Source organism: Mustela nigripes, chromosome 3, assembly GCF_022355385.1.
Source record: "Mustela nigripes isolate SB6536 chromosome 3, MUSNIG.SB6536, whole genome shotgun sequence".
NCBI classification, from domain to species: Eukaryota; Metazoa; Chordata; class Mammalia; order Carnivora; family Mustelidae; genus Mustela; species Mustela nigripes.
This window is the reverse complement of record NC_081559.1, coordinates 4,366,856-4,384,631: the sequence shown is the minus strand read 5'-3', so window position 1 is coordinate 4,384,631 and position 17,776 is coordinate 4,366,856.

Below are 17,776 nucleotides of genomic sequence, written 5' to 3'. Positions count from 1 at the left end.
ATATTTGACAAAGTAGATGTTCAATAAGTCATTTGGATGAACTCTTCTTTATCCGCTAATGAACACCTTTTATCTAATGAATACCGATTCTTGCGTTATGTCCGTTTGTCCTCCACAGTCTTCCTAATATTCAGTCCCAGAAAGAATGGCCTCATCTCTCTGTTTGGGTTTTACTGCTACAAACACCAGGGTCTTGGGAACAGACAGTGCTCTCTAGGTGTTAAAAAAAATTCTTGCTACTTTGCTATGGCATATTTCATTTTGGAAGTCCTCTGTGATGCTTCTCATACATAGAGTTTCATCCATCCTTTTTTTTTTTTTTAAGCACCTTGTAAGTGGCAAATTCCATAACTCCTTTGTTCTGACATCACTGGGTTCTGACTCTCCATAGGTAATTGGTATTATTGTTCTGATGCCTCCATGGTTGACATTTGTGGCAATTTCCTTAAATAGTAGCTCACCTGTGGATACTGAATTATTCCACACAATCTTCAAAGGCTGTCAGAAGATGCCTTCTTGAAATTTTATCATTTCATGAACAAATGTGAAATCTTTGGTAAATGTGAAATACTTGGTAAAGCCCTGGGTTTCTTTCTATTTATTATTTTGAAAACCATTCCCAATCTGACTAGCTACAGTACACATTCTTTCAGTTCATATACACAGAGCTGAAGACAGCAGCCAAATTATTTCCTCAATAGAGGAAAACAATTTATTATTGGGTACATTTTATTGATTTCATATAAAATTTTTCAAGTCGAGAAAAAAGCAGGATTCCCCCAAAGCAGACAATATATTCCTCCTCATCACCACAATCCCCAGCTAGAGGAATGCTTTAATGAAATGCCTTAATAACCTTTACACCAGCTCCATGAGCTTATCATATCCCAGGCACCCCGAATCATTAAATGAAATCTCTGAGGCATAACTGACACTTTTATCCCTTATCTGATAACTGTGACAGGATCCAATGTGCTCACTCACCCCTACTCTTCCTTTGGAGCCTGTCCTCTTTTCTTGAATGGCTCCTTCCTTGGAGACTCCTCAAAAGTTTTTATCAGCCATGATAATTTGGGGATAATCTCAAGCTCTTGGTTTTGTCCAGCTTTTGTTTCTGAAGACTAACATTTTATGCTGGACTTCATCAATAAAAGATCAATTAAAGTCAAGTGGCAAATTGTGGAATGATTTTTAAGGAACCCAAGTTTGGTAGGCAACTCTGACGCCCTCACTTCCATTTTCTGCCTTCTCTACTTCCAACTATTGCCATATCTACTTGAGTTCATTTCTTTGTTCTACTCCCACGGCCTAGAGTTTTGTGACAACTGCTGACATATCTGTCTGTCTTGAGCTTTCCCTCTCTCCAACTTGATCTTCCTACCACTTTTTATGTTGCCTTCAGACAGGACAGCTCTGATCATGTAGGTCACATCCTCTCTCACAAAGTTTTAAAGGCTTCTCGTTGCATATTGAACCATACCCAAACGTCCTCACTTGGCTTTTAAAACCATACATGCTTACCAGAGTCAACGTTTTGAAGGACCTCGTTTTCTAGGCACTCATGTAAATACCAAGGTTATAAAAAGTAATAAGAACCTTAAGTACTTGTTGCTATTAAGCGATAAAAAAAAAATAAAATATGGTTCTCACCAGAAGTTCTCTTCTACGTGGGAGAGGCTTGTTCTCCTCTAAACTCCCTCACACATTTCCACCTGTTTGCCACCCACACACCACTGGCAGAAATCCCTTCATTCAGCCATTCAGGATGACCCACAGTCCTTACAGGCACACAACACCCTCCTACCCCTGCACCTTCGCTCATTTGTTTCTCTTCCCCTCGAAGCCTTCTCCTGCCACATCCTTCCTGGGGATACCCGTCACGCCAGCTCTCCTCAAATTCTCAGTATTCTACAGGGCTCTCTCAGACCTCCTCAGCTAGATTAACACCTCTCCATTTCCTCACTGTGTATTTACTGACATTACACTATACCGTAGTATACTATTTACTCCTTACGCAGGGAGTCTTCTCCACTAAATTTGGAAGACCTTAAAGGCACAGATTTTTCTCTTCTCTTTTCCTTTATGTCTCCCAAGGTGCCCAGACCCTTAAGCATAGATAATCCCTGACAAATATTTGGTAATCTGCAGTAAATGCTTCAGCGTGGAACCTTGAGAGAGTGAGTGGCACTCGGTGTATTGCTTCATGTTGAAATTCCATCCTATTTTCTATGTCCTATTAAGATTTAGCTTCAAGTACCCACCAAAGTTTTTTATATCTTCTTTAGCAGATTGCAAGGCAATTCTTTATTAGCCAGCAACATAATGTGGGGAAAGAAAGACAATGTTCTTTTTCTCTAATGTGTTTTGCAATCACAGATTTCCTTGGCTATGCCTTTCTCTCACGATCCTTGATTCAAAATGGTCATGTTGTAACCATGGTAGACACTGAGCCACAAAGCAGCTACAATTCTAAATATTGGTTGGCAAGAAAAAAAAAAAAATTCTCATTAAATACTTGCTAATTAAATGGCTTGGGTGAATTCCAGGTTTATGAAGTGTTACCAGCTTCCGCTTTGGATAGAGGTGTTCTAGGGCTCCATAGTCATCAGTTTTTTATTTATTTTTTTAATATTTTATTTATTTATTTGAGAGAGAGATAAAAAGCACTAGCAGAGGGAGAGGCAGAAGGTCGTGGGGAGAAAGAAACAGACTCCCCGTTGAGCGAAGAGCCCAATGAGGGCTTAATCCCAGGGGCTTGGTCCCAGAACCATGAGATCATAACCTGAGTGGAAGTCAGATGTTTAACCAACTGAGCCACCCAAGTGCCCCTCAATTAAGTTTTTAAATAATCTGTTCTCAATCTGGGGGCAGGGGAAATCAATCAAAGTTGCTTTTCTTATTTCATATGGACAGTCTGTGTTTGACTAAGTTTGACTTTCTGCTCTTTGCCTCAGTATTTTGTTATCATGTACATAGGAAACATTTTTGGAGGGGGTTACCTATAAGGTAAAAAGGTACCATATGAAACTGGTGGGTACAAGAAAGATCAGCTAAGATTTTCAGCTTTCAAAATTACTCATTACTGGGGTGCCTGGGTGGCTCAGTGGGTTAAGTCTCTGCCTTCAGCTCAAGTCATGATCTCAGGGTCCTGGGATCGAGCCCCACATCGGGCTCTGCTCAGCAGGGAGCCTGCTTCCCCCTCTCTCTCTGCCTGCCTCTCTGCCTACTTGTGATCTCTCTCTCTGTCAAATAAATAAATAAAATCTTAAAAAAAAACTACTCATTACTTGAGAAGATAAGATCAATACATGAAAAAATTTAATTCATTCTTGCCAAATATTATAACAATGCAAAGAAGCCACAAAAGACTATCTGACTGAAATATTTCTAAATATTGTCCATTAGGACCATATACAGCTAATGGGAAAGCCAGTAAGAACTGGAGTGGTCCAGCCGTGTACACCAGAAGGCTAATGAGGAACCCAGTTTAATTGAAGAAGAAATTTTATTTTTTTAAAGATTTTATTTATGGATTTTCCACAGAGAGAGAGAGAGAGAGAGAACACCAGAGAGCCTGAGGAGGGGGAAGAGAGGGGGAAGCAGCCCCCCACTGAGCAGGGAGCCTGTTGCAGGCCGGGATCCCAGGACCCTGAGATCATGACCCGAGCTGAAGGCAGACAGTTAACCGACTGAGCCACCCAGGCGCCCCTGAAGAAGAAATTTTAATTGGAATACTAATTTTTAAAAAGTTGAAAATAAGCTTTTATCTGTAATTCTTGACAATGAAGTCAGAACCTAAGGGTCTCCATCACTTCAAGATGGAATAACCCCTTCGATTTCCTACGGCGTCTGGAAGGACAGGCAGGTGGGGTCTGTGAGCGGAGAGGAAACAGGCTGAATGTCATCTAATCACGACGCTCCTGGCGGACCCGTGACAGTGTGCACAGTGTGTCTGGTGTCCCGGGCCACGGCCCTCAGACGCAGCAGCCGCCGCACCGAGCTTCCCTGCGCTCTTCCACCTCCTCTTCCCGTCCAGCAGCTCACGCAACTCTCAGAGGCTTCTCCTCCGTTTTCCTCCCCATTGGGTGTCAGAGTCCAAAGTCCTGAGTCACGGGGCTTCATCACTTCGTCGTACACAAGCCAGAGCAGGACCTCTTGGGGGCTGCGGGCGGAGCCTTCACTTCAGTTACAAAGGATGCCCCACCCCCAGCCGGAAACACAGCCACATGCACATTTTACTTGGGCTTGCACAGTGCATTAATTTCTTTTAATTAATTTTTATCTTTTTAAAATTAAGGAATTTCCAGATTCTTCCGTTAAGAGAACTAGACTATCCGCAACGCCACGACTGAGGAATGACTGCTCACTTTTAGGTGGAGATACGCTTTCAGTTTTCCCCATTCCTCAAAGCTCCCCACCAGTTACACTTCCTGTGATCTTATAAACATTTTTGTTGGGTATTCGGGGAGCATCTGGGAGACCACCCAAACTTTAGTTTGTTATTATTGACCACTGTTCGTAGTATAATACAGACCCATTATGTTAAAAACACAACTGTGTCTCTATTCTGTCTTTCTGAAGATGTTCTCAAGGTCTGCTTCCATGACAACTGTTAAGTGGACAGCTTTCTAGGGCCCACTCATCTGTCAAATCAGTAGGGCACCATACTAATGGTTATTGTGTAATGTGCTGCTCAGTCACTGGTGTGTGTTGAAAAACGTATCTTGCACAGGAAACAACAAAGCAAAGACACTGGAAAACTCGAGATCCATAAATAATTTTAATCTTCTTTCTACCTCCAGAATAAATTTCAAATTCTCCAACCAGGAGAACGCAGAGCCCGGCCGTCTGTGACTCCCAGTCCTTCCCGAATTAGCTCCCATGTCCCTGCTACCACCCCAGGCTGAGGCAGCGCCAGCTGTTGCCTGTTTGCTGCCGTAGACTCCAGGAGACTTCCCGAATTTCCGTCTTGACCCTCCACACTCCACAGCCCTTCTCCACACAGCAGCCTTGGTGTTCTTCCTCAAACGGAGTTCAGTCATCCCTCCTCTGCATGAACATTCAGCATAAAATTCAAAATAGTTGCCATTACCTTTAAGATCTCATGAGATCGGGCCTGCCTGTGTCTCTGACCTCAACTGGCACCTTCACCACTGGTCGGGACCCTTTGGCCACACCGGCCTCTGGTCACCAGATGAGCCTGTTTTATCAATACCCTTGTAGTTCCCTCTCCCTAGGCCTTCAAAAGGCTTTTAGTTATTCTGGTCTCATATCAAATTTCCCCTCTTCAGGCAAGTCTTCCCTGTCCCATCCTCTCTAAACTAACTTCTCCTACCAACACTGTCAGTAGTCACTTAATTATTCTGTTTATTAGTATTTTCTCATTTCTTTGCTTGGATCTTATCTGTTCTACCCACTAGTGTGCGTGCTCCTTTTAACTTGGGCACCTCGTCGGCTTGCTCAGCCTTTTTCTGTAGCCCTGGGGCACTGGATGATATGTTTTTCCCTAAAAATGCCCCCTACCCTTTCTCATCTCTCCACATTTACCTTTGCCAGTTTCCCCTATTGTCTAAATTCTACCTGTCCTTCGATAACCAACTGAAATACCATTGGAGTTGCTGTTTCTGTCCTCCAAAACTTTATGGGATTCTCCTTATCCTTCTGCTATGCCCTCACGGAACTGTCACATGTCCTAGGTTTCCTCATGTCATCTCTTCCACGACACGGTTAGCTCCTAAAGGAACACACACATATTTCACCTATTTTTGTACCTCTAGTACCTAGGGACAGTGTCTTGCCTTACACGAAGTAGACACCCAACACAGTTTTTATAATAAATAAATTGAGTGAATGAATAATGTGTCTGTGAATTCCTACCACTAGAAACATACTATGAGAAATGAAAAAGAAGCCCAGTTGTCAAGTTCTTTTCAAGCAAATGGGTCGTCCTCAGCATTTTCGTGGAAGACAGAGTATAAATAATTCCCTTCAGATTTTTCTGTCACTGACTTTAGTCACCTTATTTATAATTTTGAATGCTTAGAAGTCAGCAAGCTTTGTGTTCTAGTTCCAAAAAAGACATTCTTAAAAAAAAAAAATTAGCAAATGACTCACTGAAATGTCATTTAAAAGAATAAAAAATAAAGCACTCACAGGGCTGTCTCAGTGGAGGGAGCAACAACAACTCACAGAATGAAAATCAATGGAACTATATTGAAGTCGTCAGTCAAAGATCTTCAGTTCTTCTCGGCACCAGAACAAAAATATGGGACGCAATCCAGATGGTAAGTAAACAACATTGGTGCCATTTTCATGGAAGAAAAGTATGATTTGGTTTCTATAAAACAAGGGAAATATTGAGGAAGAGGGAGACTGTATAGACAAATTTGACCTCAAATTACAACCCGCATGTTTCAGAAAACATAAAATATTGGATCAGTCTCTCATATTGAATCCATCATTTAATAATAACAACAACTAAATTAAAAAGTGGAGTGCCTGTCTGGTTAGGTGGATAGAACACGTGGATCTCGATCTCAGGGTTGTCAGTTCGAACCACACTGGATGTAGAGATTACTTTAAAATCTTAAAAGAAAAAAGTTTTAAAATTAAAAAAATAAATTACGAAGTACTTCATATGTGTCAAGGGCGGTTCTAAGCCCCTTCCATGGGCCAACGCATTTAATCAGTACAACCTTATGAGCATTATTATGATATCATCATATTATCAACACAACCTTATGTTGATAAAACAATACTATTAATGTTTTAGTGTTATCATATGCTACACCATGAGATAGGTCTTGTCACATTATCATCATCTCTGTTTAGTGAATGAAGAAATGAGGCACAGAAGACTCAGCCCTTTGCCCAAGGTCATCCAGCTGGCCAGTGGTGGCTCTGGGAGTCAACCTGGCCCCAGAGCCAATGCCCCTAACAATTTCACTATCTTTCCTCTCCAAGCTGTTCTTCAGTTTTCCCAAAATATCCTAGTTCTCTAAAGCAAACCAAACTCTTTGGAAAGGCTAGTGGATTTGCTAAATCCATAGATGAAAGTTCTCTGTAGAAAATGTCTTTCCCTTCTGATTCATGACGGCATTGGAATTCCCCCAGGCAGCCCATCTCAGCCCCATGATTCACCTGAGAACATCGCAGGACCAGGGAAGCAGCACATATGCCTCAGGTTTCCCCCACAGTTTTACTCCAACCAACTTTCCAGCCCCAGAGGAAGAGTCTGTGAATGAGTCTGCACAGAACCCAGCGAAATCATTCCTTTCTGCGGGGCCTTTTCCCAGAATGGAGAGCAAAATTAAGCTTAGTAAGAAAGGTTTTAGAGAAAAAACCTAATGCTGCATCTAAAAGAAACTACATTCCTACTGGAAGAAAGAATGTTTCTTTGGCAACTACAAAGAGATGCTGGCTTTGGCAAGCGTGCTGGTCTTTAGCTCTTCAATGGGGGGCTGCCGTGAAGACAAAGTGTGGGCTTCAGAGACGGTTTCGTACAAAAGAACAATATCAGACCAGCTTAGGGAGCTCGTGCAGACTTTTTCTAGGTGCCATCTCCTTCTCCATTTTCATCTAGACACCCACACACACTCTGATCTTTGGACCAGCCTCCCGCGGGGGTGACCCCATTTCCAAGCCCCCTGGCCTTGCTTCTAACCTCAATTCCCAGCTCCTCACCAGCCTTCCTCCTCTTCAGCGTAAACAAGGGCAAAGTCTTTTAAATCACACTTGACATAGACATCTTGATCTTCTTCTCTTTGATCAGAAACAGAAATGGTTTTCTACTTTGTTTCTCTCAGGGTTTTCTATTCCTTCTCAGGAAGAAAGAAAGAAGGAAAGAAAGAAAGAAAGAAAGAAAGAAAGAAAGAAAGAAAGAAAGAAAGAAAGAAAGAAAGAAAGAGGAAGGAAGGAAGGAAGGAAGGAAGGAAGGAAGGAAGGAAGAAAAGAAAGAAGAAAAGAAAGGAAAGGAAAACACTATGTAACTGATTATCTTCTTGTAAAGTTTTCAGCCACATTTAAATCACCACTCCAAGAAATATTTTCTTAAACTTAACAGTTTAACAAAATGTAAGTGGCTGCCTTTAACTTTAGATTAAATTTCATTACTCTGAGACAAGTATGCAAATTCCAAGAGAAAAGAAAAATTTAAAAAGCCAGTATTTTTTCAATTATTTCAAAGAAGGTCTTTTCAAAGTCACTTTGATTTATAAACTTCAAAGACACCCAGATTCCATTTACTGAAGGGCCAAACAGCAATATGGATGAAACCGCCCAGGTATTCTTTAGAACAGATTAACCCTGGATTTTAACTGCCCTACAACTTACTTCATATTAGTCATTAATTGTCAATTCCTCTGCTCATGGATATTATATGCTGACTAATATGAAAAACACTTTATTCTTTATCACTGACCTGAACATATTCTGAGACTAGACTGCATCTAGTTTAACTTATCCGAATTTCTGCTAACATAACCACATTTGGACAATTTGATGAATGCTCTTAGGTCAGTATAGCTAACATATTACAGAGAAAGACTGCAGTTTGCTTTTGTACTTAAACCTCTTTCTCTAACGTCTGTTTGCCTTTCCCTGCACACCTTCAAGCATCATCTAATGTTTATACTAAAAAAAAAACTTCCCTAGAGTTACTGTGATTAACTTCACTAGCATTAATGTTACTGTTCATGTAACCCTGTTACCCTGCTTCCAAGCAGCACACGTTTCTCTTTCTGTTGCCCAGATCCTCCAACCCGCTATTTTATACCTAGGCTTCGACTCCCATATGCCAACTCCCATCTCCACTGTAACTTACAACATTGAATTTATTCTCCAGCCATCTCCAAAAGCATGCTGTGGCTCCTGAGGCCTCTGTCCTCTGCTCTTCTCTGTCTGCAGTTGACGTTTTGATAGATTTTTCCAAGTCCATCATTCTGGTAGAACCTGCATATCCCCTTGTTCTTTGTGCACTGGTTTCATATTTCCTGCGAACTACAGCCATCTTCTGAGAGGATGTCCAGCCATACCCTCAAACTCTAGAAGTCCAAAATTCCATTCATGCAGTATATTTCTTCTCAAATAGCAAATATAAGGAGAGAAAGAATATAAAAAGGGATGGGGGGTTACAGTAATTTTAAAGTATTAAGTTTAATTCTATTCCAGCCCCCTTCAGCCAGTTTTCAGGAGAGAATTAAGCTCTAGGCTTCCAATGCATGTAATAAATTCACTTCCCACCTAGGCATCTGGAATGGTAGACGTTATGTGTCACCTTGAGAAGACTGAAAGCAGTCATCCAAACCAATCTTTGGAAGCTCCATTCATTGAGATCTCAATGAAAAGACAAGTCTGTGAAAATATAAAAATTACTGAAAATGATGTAGGTAGAAGAAACCCAATTAGAAGAAACCATATAAGACATTGAACAACTTAAGAAAAAATGACCTCCAAAATGAGCCAGAGCTTCTAGTTTTATGGATGAGTTCTTTTAAATCTTCATGCAACGTATGCTTCAGGAAATAGAAAAAAAGTGTAAACACCAAAAGTATTTTTAGAAAGCCATATGCTTCCCCAGTGCCAAAATCTGATAAAGGAAAATATTAAAATTGCAGCCTTGTGTCATTTGTAAATATAGATTCAATAATCCTAATAAATAGCCTATCCAGTCAACTAAACTCTATAGTTTATCATGAAGAATGTCCAATAAGCAAAACAGAGTGTATCCTAGAAACACAAATTGAGTTTATTATTCAGAAAACAGTTCATCTGATATCTTAACTCAGTAGATCTAGTTAGAAAAATGAGAACTCAAAAATTTAGATCCATGTTTTACCCTATGAAGAGAATATTTCCTTATCATGAAAAAGAAGACCATTCTCAAGCCAGTGGCCAGAGCCGTATTAAACATGAACCACTGGAGATATTAAGGCTTAAAATGTGAATAAAATGAAGACACATCATGTTACTGTTAACATTTAACATAGGTCTGGAAGTTCTGGTCAATACTTTAAAATCTTGAAACCAAAGAAGGGCAAACTTTTAGTATACAGGAAACAAAATCACCAGCATTTATATAGGATACAATTATATTCATAAAAAAGCCCAAAGAGAATCAACTGAAAAAGTCATAATTAGCAAAGTTCAGTAAAGCTGAAGATACGCATACAAAAATAGAGAGCTTTCCAAGGCATCAGCTAAAATTAGTTAGTAAATACTGTCAGAAAACATTCCAATTCCCATAGTAACAAAACATACAAAATGCCTAAAACTAGTCTTATTGAATAACATCTCAGATTGTATCAATAAATCTATAAAACTTGATATCAATTTATATTTAATTGTTTATAAACAAAAAACATCATGTTCTTCTCTGATAAGAGTTTATGCATAACATTAAAAGCATGCCATCCATTCCACATTAATTTACAGATTCATTGCAAACTTCAAATTCAAATACCTTTGAAATTTTTAAGTTTGTCTAAATGATTCTAAGGTTCATCTGGAAAAATGACATGATACAACCAGCTTTAAGCAAAATGTTAACAAAAAGAGTAATGAATGAGTATTTGGCTTGCTAGACATTAAAACTTTTATGAAACTACAATAATTTAGATGGTGTGGTAATAGCACGGGACCTGACAGATTAATGAAACAGTCAAGAGAGCCCTGAAATAGGACTAAAAATATATAAAAACTTAATGAAGAATGATAAATGAAAAAATCACATACCATAAAAATGCTTGGAAGTAACATTGGTGAATATAAAACTGATTTAAAAGCAACAGAATACATCACCAAGGAAAAGATACATAGATTTTACTGCCTAATCTTTAAAATCCATACAGTCCTGAAATAAAGCTTATCTAATATAACATCAATAATATTTTAAAAGTTAAGAACAAAATTCTAACAGAAAACACGTTAAAAATATTTACAAATAAACTGTGCCCTGGGAAAAATATTTGTAACATATATGACAAGTTAAGAACTTTATTGCATAAAAGACAATTTACGTCTCCATAACAAAAATAAGAGCACACTGTGCATCCGTTTCAGATCGCCACAAACGTAGTGGCTTGACACTATCCAAATCTGTTTTCTTATATTTCTGAAAGTCGGAAGTCCAAAGTCAGTTTCCCTGGACTGAATTGAAGATGTCCTAAGAGCTGGTTCCTTCGTTCCTTCTAGGTTCTGGAAGACAACCCTTTCCCTGCCTTTTCCAGCTCCTAGAGGCCACCAGCCTCCCTTGTCCTGTGGCCCTTTTGTCCACTTTCAAAGCCTGCAATGTAATGGAGTATCTTCAGGTCTCTCCTCTCCCTGACCTCAGCTTCCACCATCACATCTGCTGCGACTCCAGTCCTTTTGTCTCCCACCTGGATGATCCAAAAAATCTCCCCATCTCAAGGCACTTAATTTAATCACATCTGCAACATCTCTTTTGCCACATAAGATAACACAGTCATATGTTTTAGAAATTAGGTTGTGGCCATCCTTGGTAGACCATTATCAGTGGACCACACGTGAACAGAAAAATAGATAAAGAAGCAGAGACAACACACAGAATTAAAAAAAAAAATAAAATGGCCACTAAGTATGTGAAACACATGTTCAATCTCACTAGAATCATTTTTTTAAACATTTGTTTATTTGACTGAGATATAATGAGAGAGAACTCAAGCAGGGGGAGCAGCAGGCAGAAAGAGAAGCAGGCTCCCCGCTGAGTAAGGAGCTTAACACGGCTCGATCCCAGGACCCCAGGATCATGACCTGAGCTGAAGGCAGGCGCGTAACAGACTGAGCCTTCCGGTGCCCCTAGATCTCACTAGAACTCTAGCTGGAAAATAAAACAACAGGGAGAGATTTCCTTTGCCTAACAAATTGACAGAGACTTTTCTAAAATATAAGTACATGAATCTAGTATGAACACAGTTTCTGAGACATTGTAGACAATGATTAGATGATATACGTGAGGAGCCTGAGAATGTGAATGTCATTTAATCCGATAACTTTATTTCTTGAAATTTGTCTTAAGAGCGTACTTAGGTAGACATTTGAAAATGCATAATAAGGCGGTATTTTAAAAGAGTAAGAATTAGAAACTACTGTCCTCCATTAAAGCATGGTTAAATAAATAAATTATGATAAAGCTATAGGATTGAATATTGTGCAGCCATTAAATTAAATCTTAAAAGATTTTTAATAATACCCAGGATATTCTCACAACATACTGCTGAGAACAAAAACAGAATAAAAACTGAATCTATTGCAAAATATATGCAAAAGAGGAGGCTAATAATGGTTAACTCGGAGTCATCGGATTATAGGTTATTTTTATTTTCTTTATTACATTTTTCCTTAATAATAAATATTATTATGGTTATAATCATAAAAAAAGATAATTTAAAATTCCAAAGTGAAAGATGACAGATGTTGGACACTGAGCCTCGGAATTCTAAGCAGGATGGAAAATAGAGTGTTACACGCCCCCAAACGGCAGCTCCCACTCATCAACGCAGACCAGCCATGCACATCACTCCTTCCGGAAACAAAGCCCGCCAGCGCCACGTGCAAATCAGTATCTCACAGCTATGCCCTGCCGTCAGCAGAATAACGCAGAGCAAGTTCGAGCACAGAATTCCAGACCCCGAGTTAGAGGCGGGTTTTGCCATTGGGCCTACGAAAGATCATGGACATATTGTGGAGCCTCCAGAGTGAGAGGGAAGAATTAAGCAATAGGAGTTTTAATTAGATTCTGACGTAGAAACAAGCAACGGATTGGGATTGCGGAAGATGGCATCCCAGAAACACATCAGACTCAGCACAGCTCGCAGTGCGCTTTTGTTTCACTTGGTAAAGCAAAAACAATCATATGAAACGTTGCTACAGGCTCCTAGAAGGAATACTCGTTTCAAAGCGTGAGTTAGGGCTACCCGATGCTAACGCTGTCAATAAACCAATAGAAAGTTAGCTTTGTGACAGCAAAAATGTTTTGCTCATTGCTACGTGTCTGGTACCTGACACCCAAAAGGTACTCAACAGATAAGGTATTTTGGTTTTATTTCTGTTTTTAAGCAGACTACACACCCAGTGTGGAACCCAGTGTGGGGCTTGAACTCATGACCCTGAGTTCAAGACCTGATGTGAGATCAAGAGTTGGACACTTAAGTGTCTGAGCCACCCAGCTCTCAGGTGTCCCTCAGTGAATGATTGTTTAACTGTTCGGACCAGAAGAATTACTATCTTCTACCTTCCCATTAAATGTCTCATGACTTTCACAGGATATGAACTCACTAACCAGGGCCAGTATTGGAGAACTAATATATCCTATTCACATCTTACACAGGGGTATTATTTTAAGGGCTATCCTATCTCAAATCTAGAAAGGAACTTAAGCCTCTTCAAATTCAGGTCGTTCCATTTAACACAGAGGATGAATGTTTTAGAGTCTAATGTAAGTTGTTCAAGGACACACCTCGGACGGCAGAACCACGGTGGAGGGGTCTTTCTCCTCCCGCGCCCTCACTGAATGCAAGCATCGGAGGCTGCCCCGTGGTGGAGGCGTGTGCCGCCGAGACAGCTCCACGGCTCCTGCCTCTCTTCTCACAAAATATGACCTCCCACCCACCCTGTTACCCCACACTGTCCACGCGCAGCCCCTGCCATTCTCACACGAACTCTAACACTTAATATGGGTGGCACTACCTCTCTCAAGACGACTGGCGGAGATCCTTTCTCAAATCAGCTGCCAAGTGATTCTGAACTCGGCTCAGGGAACGTCATGTCTGAGGACGCCGAATGCTGCAAGCCCGATAGACTTCCTGGTCCTTGTAATTGTGTTGTTCATCCTTGAAGTCTCTGTATTTGACATTTTGCCATTGTCGGCTCATTAAATAAATTACTTATTAAAATAAAAGAGCATCCCTGCAGTAAGCGCCTGGCCTGCTGACATCCAGCTGAAGAACGATGTGCTGAGGGTTTTGGCTTTGTCTGATTGTCCCGAGTCAGCTTGGCAGAAGCCACCATCCCCTGAGTAGCCCCTGCAGAGGTTGGGGACACTCAGACCCAAGGCGTGGCATGCATGGCAAGGTCATCGTATTTACAGCGAGGGGAGATACTTTTACAACCTGGGGACCAAAGACGCTGTTATGCCATTCCAAGCCACTTACTCTCTATGTGAAAATCTGGGATTTACGAATAACATTTGTTGAATTCAATAAAAAGAGCTCGGAGAGAGACGGCTGGGGCCACTCACCGATGTTGACGGTAGCCCCCCAGAGGCAGACACAGAGATGACACCGTCGTGCACAAACCTCCAGGCAAGAGAAAGACTTGAATTCTCTCATCTTTCACCTCAAAACTTTTTTTCCAAAACTGAAATTCAAGCAGTTAACATAATACATGAAAAGATGAAATTCTGCCCCCCCCCCCCCCACTCAGCCTCCCTCCAGGCTTTTGCCTGTTCTCCTGGAATGTGAAGCAGCAAACGTGGATTTCCATGATTCTGTGCAAGGAATATGGGAGCAGATAAAGGTCTGAGCTGAGCTGGGAATATGATAAATATTTTCATGGACCGCTGAGTCTCACTAATTGGATACTTTAATGAAACTTGAGTTTTCTCTTCCTAACTTCCAGCACCCCTTTAACCCTTAACAACTGGGCCAGACAATCTTTTAAACAAAAGAATGTGTGCTCCTGGAAAAGTTTTTCTTTTTATTTTCAAGTGGACGACCCAGTGGTGACTGAGAGAGGCTCCCGAGAGAGAGGATCCCTGTTCTTTCTTGCTGCCTTCAGAACTGCTAATGAAGAGAATTTTCTTCCCAGTACTCACCCTCAGTGAAATTATCATTAGTGAACATTAAGTCCTAAGGAAATGCCCGCTAGAACCTTCCCACGTCTCCCCTACCATCCGCATCCTACCAAGTCTTCTGCTCACACACTAGGTGGAAAGATGTCTCTTCTTATTGTACCTAAACAAATCAGTGTACAGGGAAGTGATTTATCATTCATGAAAAGCAATCAGATTGCTTGGGGTTGACAGCTGTTCCCAAAATGCAGCTGAGAAACAGACCTTTGGCAAAGTGTGAAATTTGGAACAAAATCATATTACTGTACTTCAGCTGGCAACAAAAGAGGCTGATAGTGAGCTTAATAAACAAAATGCCATGCAACCTAAAATGTATTAGCTAGTCTACATTTAAGGACAAAAATGGCTATTTTTCACGTTTTTCCTGAGTTACTTTCAATCACACAAAACACCTAATAAAAGTAAAATATTCCTTTTAGGATTTTTTTTCCTCTTTTGTAGGATTTGGACACATTTTTGGTAAAGACTATTCTCACACAATTCATTATGGGAAATGAACCAGAAAAAAATGCTGAAACACGTACAGAGGTTAAAGAGGGACACAGCTTTTACTAGAAAAGGAAGAATTCCAGTATATTCTGGCCTCTGAGCCATAACTCATTTCATTTCCCATGTCGGGAATGCTTCCCCATATCTCTCAGCTTGTCTAAGATCTAACTGTCCTTTCAAACAAAATATACATCCTCATCAAGCTTCCAAAATGCTCTTTTTTTTTTTTTTTTAGTTTTATTTATTTACTTGTCAGAGAGAGAGAGAGAGAGAGAGCGAGCGCGCACACAAGCAGGGGGAGCTATCGGCAGAGGGAGAAGCAGGCTCCCCACTGAGCAAGGAGCCTGATGCAGGACTTGATCCCAGGACCCTGGGATCATGACCTGAGCCAAAGGCGGACACTTAAATGACTGAGCCACCCAGGTGGCCCATGAAATTGTACAGTTCTTAGGTGGTTTTTCCCAACTGTTCTGACCCTCAGTGGTCTCACTCCCCCTTGAACTCCTGTGACATTTCTCTTGGCTGCCCCCTCTCTGCTCTCCTTCCCTAACTTCTTTTGTTCCCAGCCTGCCCCGCTTCCTTCGGCTGCATTCAACCCCTGCCCTATCCAAAGCAAAACTGCGCGCTCTTTTACACCTCTGTTTCCCTAAACCTGACTCCTCGGCAAGGAGACGTCCTTCCGGCTTTCCTGCTGGCTACTCGTGCTCAGTCTCCGAGATCTCCTCAAATGTCCGTTTCTTCTTTCATGCAACAGACACCGAATGAACGGCTACGGTGATGCTTCGTCTAAACTGGTAGCTAGTGGTAAACGCATGAAAAAGACAATCTCTGTCCTAAAGACACCGCAAAGTCTTACCTTTCGCTGAAAGTCGCTGTGTCGTGTGGCCTCTGACTGGCACTAGTCTCCCCTCTGTCACTCATCCCTACGTCCTTGGGCTCCAGCCGCATCGCCTTCTCTCGTTCTCAAAGTCCTCACGCTCTTCCTAAACCCAGGACTTTGTACACCCCATTCGCTACTGTCAGGCACTCACCTTTGACGAGCCAATCCCTGCTTTGCTTTATCCCTCAGCCTCCCGTCCCTGTCTCCGGGGCATCATCCAGTGGTTGTGAAAGGCCCAATTCTTTTACCAGTCCTCAGAGCATTCTCACAGTCGGGTGTCTGCTGCAAAGCCACGAGAGCAGCAGTCCTAGTTTTATAGTTGTTGATTTGCTTCTTTGTTTAATGCTTGCTTCTTCCGTAAGGCTCTAAACTGCATTTAGTACAAACTTTGTGGTATTTTATCAGTAAATCCTCAAGAAGTGTAACAGTATCTGTACATGTTAACATTCAATAGATAATTCTGGAATAAATAACCAAAAAAGAGGATGTGTGAAATGAAAAATCCAGTTGGTAGGAGAACAACAAAGCCCTTTACATGCAACAGAACCTATGATGCAGGGAGTCGCGCGTGCTACGAGACCCTGAGGAGGGTCAGCCCTACATCGATCATTTTTATGAAAACAACTTCTTCTGACCATCAGACGGGCAGTGAGACTGAAATCAAGGGGGGAAGAGTAAATGAAGCGGTGGACACAGAGAGGGAAGCATGTCCTTTCAAGGGGTTTGGTTGTAAATAATGAATACTGTTATGCTGAAAATAAATAAATTTAATTAAAAAAAAAAAAGAAAGAAAATAAGATACAAAAAAAAAAAAAAAAAGAAGTTTGGTTGTAGGGTGACCTGAGGAAAGATCTGGAAAGAAGAGGGTGATTGTTTCTTATTAAGAGACTAAAAAAGACGTTTCGTGCGGATCAGAGAAGCGTTACATGAAGAGATGAGCTGATCAGCAGATCAGGTTTCTGCAGGTCTGCAGGGGAGAGGACTTGGAGTAGAGCTGAGCGGAGCGTCCTCCGTGGGACCAGGGGCTTCTCGTCCATCAGGCAGGAGAGACGGATGTTCGAACGCAGAGGGACACAGCGTCCGTTCCACAAGTATTCATTGGGCACCTACAGGTAAGCGGACTAGAGCACGTCTGGGCATGAAGCGGAAAGGGCTCTAGATAGCATAACCCCTATTGCGATGACAACTGAGCAAAGACAGACAAAAGACCAGAAATGGATAGTGTTGTATAATCATGGTTTCTAAATTCCCACATCTCGGCCTCTTTGGGAGGCGAAGGAAGTTATCTGCTGACAGAGTTGCTGAGGCCGGCTTGAGAAGAACAGTGATGGTTTCTATCAGCTGCCCCTGAGGATAGAAGAGGGAGCTTATGTGGGATGTGGGAAAGAATTTCTGGAAGCCCTCAAGACTGGAGAACAGTCTGAGGTCCGTGCATTTGCCCTGGCACCATTGCGTCCCGTGGTCCGGTCCTAAGAGCAAACTGATCCAAAGAGAGGACAAAATTCCCAAGAATCTGGTGGAAGCGTGTTTTTTGTGAGTGA